Source organism: Sorex fumeus, unplaced genomic scaffold (assembly GCF_029834395.1).
Source record: "Sorex fumeus unplaced genomic scaffold, SorFum_2.1 ptg000008l, whole genome shotgun sequence".
NCBI classification, from domain to species: Eukaryota; Metazoa; Chordata; class Mammalia; order Eulipotyphla; family Soricidae; genus Sorex; species Sorex fumeus.
In genome coordinates, this window is record NW_026606065.1 from 10,122,423 (window position 1) to 10,129,731 (window position 7,309).

The window sequence follows — 7,309 nt, forward strand, 5'->3', positions numbered from 1 at the left end:
CTGTCAGTGATCCATCCGCTTACTATCAAGTTGTAAGGATTTTCACAGTTACTATAAATATTGCCGAATTATTTACTTTAAGAGTTGGTGGATAAAGAGGATCTGTCACTTTTGGTTTACTTTTCTTACTCAAATTTTATCTATATTCTTCTAGGACTTTTCATAGGGAATGTTAGGCTTGATCATCATTCCCACTGACTGTAACTTCCATTATATTTTAACAGTTTCCAGAGATAAAAGGACTTATAACCTAATGCCTCCTCCTCAGCATATTTCAAAGAACAATTATAAAAAAAATGAACAAATTCCCCTTGATTCAGTTGGAACTGAGAGAGGACAAATTGTTTCTCAGTATACACTTGGGTTTTTTCTCACTAGGTAGTGATTCTCTGGTTGAGGGAACTGAACCTTCTCATCAACCAATCCATAGGTCATTGCTTCTAGAGGACATAAAGCAGGATAATCTCAAAAGCCCATATTTTCTCGTGGAAATCAGGCCCATTGCAGAATTCCAAGTGTATCAGTTAGTTTGGAAAATGTATACTTCTCAACTTAATCAAAGCCCAACTCTATTCTGGTTTCTCCTACTGGGCAATATTTCCTTTGGCTTTAATCTAAGAAACAGTTGCCCGAAGTAGGATACTCATTCTACGAGAGTCAAACTCAATTGTATTGTTGATCTTAGATTCTGAGAAGTTTTAGGGTGCCAAAGCTGGAAATAAGGATCAAGGAAAATCAACAGCTTTCGCAAGATATAGACTGGAATACATGTATTTTGCTGACCCAGCTTCTCCTCCGAGAATTTGGCTTAGCTTTGAGGGGCCCGTTTTCAGTGAGGTGAATGAAGAGTTGGCAGTCTGGGTCTCACTTACTGTAATTGAGTCAGACAATTAAATTGCCTCCCAGTTACTGAAAATGTAAACCGCATACACTGTATGTAGGTCACAGCATTCCAGTGGTGCGTGTCCAGTTTGGTGACTTAATGCCTGGATAAGGACAACTCTTTTGAGGTAAAGCAGCAGAGCCCGCTGGCTCAGCAGATACACATGCATACAACAAGGGCAGCACCAAAAGTCTGGAGCTTTGGAAGACATCCGAGAATTGGTGCTCCAACACATGGATTTGTTTAGACAAAACAATGCGTCAGCTTATCATCATGCTGTAATTTTTGGATAGTGTTCCTTAAAAATCTTCAAATGAAGTGTGCTTATTAATGAGCCCCTTTCTTTCTTTACACACAATTCTCCCACCCCCCCTTCATCACCACCAGAAAAACCCTCCATGTTTTTCCAAAACCAAAGTTGTAAAATAAAACACTTATGCCCATAGAGTACCAAAAGGAAAGCTGACAAATATTTCATCCTCAACCAATGATGTTATTTATTCAGAAGTTGGAGAAAATCAACCTACTGGCATTATCAGAACTAGGAAAAAGGTTTATATTTAATTCATATTTAACTTGAGAGTGTAAATGTAAGTACGATCAGATAATATAGGTGGTTGTGATAAGGAAATGAATTTTATAATCTTTTATAATCAACCTACTCATCAGACAATAACTGTTACTACAGCACAGTAGTATAACATTTTTACTAAACAGACTATGAGCAATCACTGTCACTGTCCTCCCATCGTTCATCGATTTGCTTGAGCAGGCCCAGTAACACTGTGAGACTTGTTACTGTGTTTGGCATATCGAATACGTCACAGGGAGCTTGCCAGGCTTTGCCATGAGGGTGAGATACTCTTGGTAGCTTGCTGGGCTCTATGATAGGGGCGGAGGAATAAAACTTGGGTTGGCCGTGTCGGATGGCCGCATGCAAAGCAAATGCCGCTGTGCTATCGCTCCAGCCCATGAACAATAATTAAAGTTTAATTTAAAAACAATTTCTTGGTCTGTACCTAACTTTTCCATATCGAAGCTTCAATCTTAAAACTATCCCTCTCCAATTTCATGTGCTTTTTGACATGTGACTCCATCATCAAGTGCTGTCTGTTTACAGAATGCAATTTTCTTAGTTTAGCAAACACAGAATTGACAAGTTGTGTGCATGTGCATGCTGTGGGCATATGAACATGCACATGTGTTTTGATATGTTCCAAGGATGTTTCCTGTAAAATCATGCTAATATATTATTATTTAAACCCTTTCCCTTATACTTAGAAAATCATGCTTATAGAATTATATTAGCTCTTTAATAGAGAAATCTAATGGGTTCCTGCTAGGTTTGCTGGCAGGGAAGTACAATTCTATTTTGATTACAAGTTTATCTTTGGAAATACCGATCTTCCTCCAATAGTCTTGTGTTAAACAAAAGAAATTACCCAGCAACACTGGCTATTTTTCTGCCAACAACTTGAATGCTTACATTTGAGCATCACAAAGGCTTTGCATAATTTCTTGACTTTGGATCAGCATAATATAATACTACTTCCATCCCTTTAAGCTATCTCAAGACTGCTTTCTTCTTGAGGTTTCCATCAGAGCATGTAGTCAAATGCTCCATGGATTATTTCCAAGAATACAGTGATAGAAAAAAATGCATTACTTATGTAGAAAATCATTATTGCAAGGCATATTTTCATTAACAATTTAAAACCCGTTTATTTAATTTTATATCAGTGATAGTATGCATATTTGAGGAAGAATTGGAGAACATGGTTCATGCCTGATGTCAATAAGTCAACATGAACTCCACACGGTCTTTGAACCTATTTCATTAAAATCAAAGATTACGTTTCTATGAAATGTCTTTCATGCTTCTATTTTGTTCTTATTACACAGAGATGGGCTGGAGCGATAGCATAGCAGGTAGAGTGTTTGCCTAGCATGTGGCCAACCCAGGTTCAATTCCTCCACCCCTCTCAGAGAGCCCGGCAAGCTACCGAGAGTATCTCGCCCACACAGAAGAGCCTGGCTAGTTCCCCGTGGTGTATTCAATATGGCAAAAACAGTACCAAGAAGTCTCCGGATGGAGACGTTACTGATGCCCACTTGAGCAAATCGATGAACAACAGAAGAACAGTGCATTGCAGTGCAATCTAGAGATATAACTGTTACAAAGAAGATCTTACAGAGTTAAACTAAACAGGAGTTATACAGAGAAAATTATTACATGTACTAAATATTGGGCTGGAGCGATAACACAGTGGGTAGGGCATTTGCCTTTCACACGTCCAACTTGGTTGGCCCAGGTTCGATTCCTCCGCCCCTCTCAGAGAGTCCGGCAAGCTACCTAGAATATCTCGCCTGCACGCAAAGCCTGGCAAGCTACCTGTGATGTATTTGATATGCCAAACACAGTAACAACAAGTCTCACAATGAAGATGTTACTGGGCCCGCTCAAGCAAATCGATGAACAATGGGAGGACAGTGCTACAGTACTAAATATACTAAAAATTAATGTTGGAGTCTGTTGGATGACACCTACATGTAAAAATGTAAAAATAAAAGCTCTTATTCACAATTGCAATGAGCATATCATTACTCAATCTTAATGACAAATGTGCTACTATGTTTAAGAAAACTATACTTCAATAGTGCATTTACAATAATTGTTTGGTTTTTTTTGGACCACAGCCCAGGATGCTCAGGGGTTCTTCACTGGTTCTTCACTTAGGAATAACTCAGGGGACCATATGGATTGCTGGGGATCGAACCCAGGTCAGTCACTTTTAAGACAAGTGCCTTACCCATTGTACTATCTCTCCACTCCTACCACATGGTTATTTTAATGCTATCATATAAACATTATTTGAAAAAATTTCAGTAACCTAGACCAAATTTTAAGATGAAATAGTATAAAATCCTAATAAAATCAATCACGATCACGATCATCCTGTTGTTCGTCTATTGCCTCGAGCAGGCACCAGTAACATCTCCTTCCCAGTCCTGAGATTTTAAAAGAGCCATATTCAATGCTCTTTCAGGGTTAGGAGAATGAGACCCATTATTGTTACTGGTATTTGGCATATTGAGTAAAACATGGCAAGTTTGCCAGACTCTGCCGTGCAGGCAGGATATTTTTGATAGCTTGCCGGGTTCTCCAAAGGAAAAATGAGATATTAAGGTGTCATGTGGGCGCAAATGCGGCCGCACGTTTCCGGGAGCTGGGTTTCACAGTCTCTGCATCTTGGCCATTGATGGGACCAACCTGGCGCTGGCAGCAGCTGGTGGGTGTGATGGCTACCTACTGGAAGATGGGGGTTCTGGGTGGAGAAGGCCCAGTCCCAATCAGAGCAGGCTTGTCGATCTCAGCCCCACCTGCATGCCTGGGTTCCTCTGCCAGTTCCTTCATGCATGAGACTTGTCCGGACGTGTGGAGATTGGTCTCAGCATGGCTGTGGCTGGTTCTGGAAGTCTTCAGCTGCTAGGGTTCTATTGAGTGGGGGGAGGGAAACTCAACCCGCCTCCCTACAAGGGGCCCCAGTGAGGACAGCCAGGCGTGGGGGCAGGAGACTCTGATAAAATATTCCAAGCAAAATAAAGATCTACTAAAAAATTTTGAAAGACCATTTATTTTTCCATTCTTCAAGTCTATTTCAGAGATTGTCTTCATTGCTCAATTGCATAAAGTATTAATGAAGGGGAATAGTTGCCATTAAAACATAAACATCTCATCTAATGCAGAGGAAGACATTAAAGATGATTACACAATGGTCTCTCTCATATGTAGGGTATAAAGAAACATAGTAAGAGAATGAAAACTAAAAAAGGCAACTGAAAATGAGAACTGGTGTTTAGCAGAAAACTTACTACATGAGGGGCTGGGGGAGGGAAGTTGACGAGGGTGGGGATACTGGCAAAGTGGTGGAGGGAAGTGGACACGCTCATGGAGGGTGTGGTACTAGAATGTTCTATGCATGATAACCTACCATTAACAGTTCTGTAAATTTTTAAATAAAATTTAAAATAAAACAGAAATGGGTCAGAACCATACTACAGTGGGTAGGATGCTTGCCTTGCATGCAGTCAATCCAGGCTCAATCCCCAGCACCTCATATGATACCTCGGAACTTGCCAAGAGAGATCTCTGAACACAGAGCAGGAGTAACTCTGAACATTGCTGGGTATGGCCTAAAAACAACAACAAAATTAGAAAGATTATGAATTCCATTATTAGGAAGGCAGATAGAAATGATGGGAAAGTATAAGAAAGGAGATACCAAGTTACAACTAGTATGTCAGAAATTCCAAACCCTCGTTGTTGGGAGAAAAATATTAAGTGGAAGATAATACATAGAAAAGGCGAAGAAAATTGTCTAAATAAAATTGCTTCTTGTTCTTTGTCTCGGATAGGGAAGTTGAATTAGAAAATGCCAAAGAATAAGTAGGAGAGCAGGAGAGATAGATAAATGTAAGATTCCTAGGGAAAGGTAAGGCTAGTTTCATCATTTTAGAAACAGACTAACACAGTCACAGTTCAAGTAGCATGAAACAAAAGCAAGGCACATACAGTGGCTAGTAATGATAAAGAAATGGCAAAAGAAGCACCACAATTCAGGCTCTCCAGACAGTGCTGTTGCAAAACTGATGGTCAACTTCCATCCCACTCTTTAGAAAATAAAATACACATCTTCAAATATATTCAAATACAATCATCAGTAATATATTTAAAAACAAAAGAAATGAACAAACCAAAACAAGAAATGGATGCCTACTAATACATAGTTATGGGGTATATACTGTGTAAAGGGTGTTTTTCTTGGTGCTGGTAATGCAATGATAAGCAAGAATGATATAGCCTTTGCCTTTATGAAATTTATATTATGATGGGGAGATAACACACATTCAGAAAGCAAACAAGTGAAATCAAAACTATGTCCAGGAGGGCGAAAGCAAAGGATGATCACAGTTAGAGGCAATTCCAAGTCCAAAGGTTCTGCTTATAGAGGCAGGATCTCTAGTTATTCGGAGGCAAAGCTGTTTCCTCATGGCTAGAGGATATGAGTAAAAAGCAGGATGTTGAGAGCTGAGATGATAGGCACAGAATGGTATGGATTAAGAAAAATAGGATACTATAGTTCACTGTGAGACATAAGATTTTCATTCTGTGATGCAGTAAATCACCAATGGGTTTTAAGTAGAAAGTGGTATTATATAATTTATATCTTTATTTGGGCAATAGGGGACTCCTTTGCATTGTACTTAGGGGACTCTGGGTCCCTACCAGTGATTAAGGGCTCAACAATGTCATGCTTTTTGAGTCAGGTGGAGCCAGGCCACACTGGCAGCTGGCCACACTGGGGGGCCTCTGGGACCAGTCACATGCAGTGGTGCTTGAGGACCTCCAGGATTGCAGCTGATGATGCTCTGGAGACCATGTGTAGCTGAGAATTGAACTGGACCCAGCATAAAGCCTTACCTTTGCATTGTTTCCCAGCTCCTGATGTATTTTTCAGAAGTACCATCTGTCTATATATTGGAAAAATAATAAAGAAGAAAATTGAATGTTAGAGAAATCTTGGTGAGAGATGGTAGTAAGAACTTTTCTGATTATGCATGCATTTAATAAATAAATAATAAGATGGAGGGAAAACTCAATGAAGATTTTGGAATGAGAGATTTCCAGATGACTCCATGTTTTTGGCCAGACCAACTGGAAAGATGGAAATGTCATTTGCTGAGATGGGAAATCCGTGGGAGGACCACTTGGGGACAAGATTAGAAGTTCACTTTTGGACGTATTAGTTGAGGTTCTGATTAGATCTCCAAGTGGGAACTTTAAGAAGCTCATTAGATATGATCTGTGGTTTCTGATTTTAGATTATAGATAGTATTTAAAATTGTGAGACGTAAATAAATATGAAGAGAACCATAGAGCATAGCGTGAGCCTTAAGACAGAGACTGGGAAATGAAAGGAAAACAAGGGAGGAAGTGGGACCACCGCTGAAGTAGGACTCAAAAAAAGTGTAGCTGTTTTGGAAACCAAGTGGAAAGCTTTAGACTTTGACGGAGAAGAGAGTAATCAATCAAATCAAGTGTCCCTGAGAAGTTTAGGAAGAAAAGAACAGAATTGTGCTTTGCTTTTGAGAGTGGAAATTATGGTGACAGAGTGAAGGACAGTAGAATGATGAGAACAAAACCTGATTGACCTGGGTTCAAGAGAGGACGGATAAAGAAGAATGGAAGATAGTGCATAAAAATAATTTTTGAGGAGTTTTTTTTTAAAAGGCGAACAGATAAGAAAAACATCGGGAGGAAGATATAGATTCAGAAGAGGAATTTGGGGTTCTTTGGTTATTTTTTAACAGACTGAAATTTGTATTTGCTTGCCAATAAAAATGACATGGTGGACAAGAAGGAAA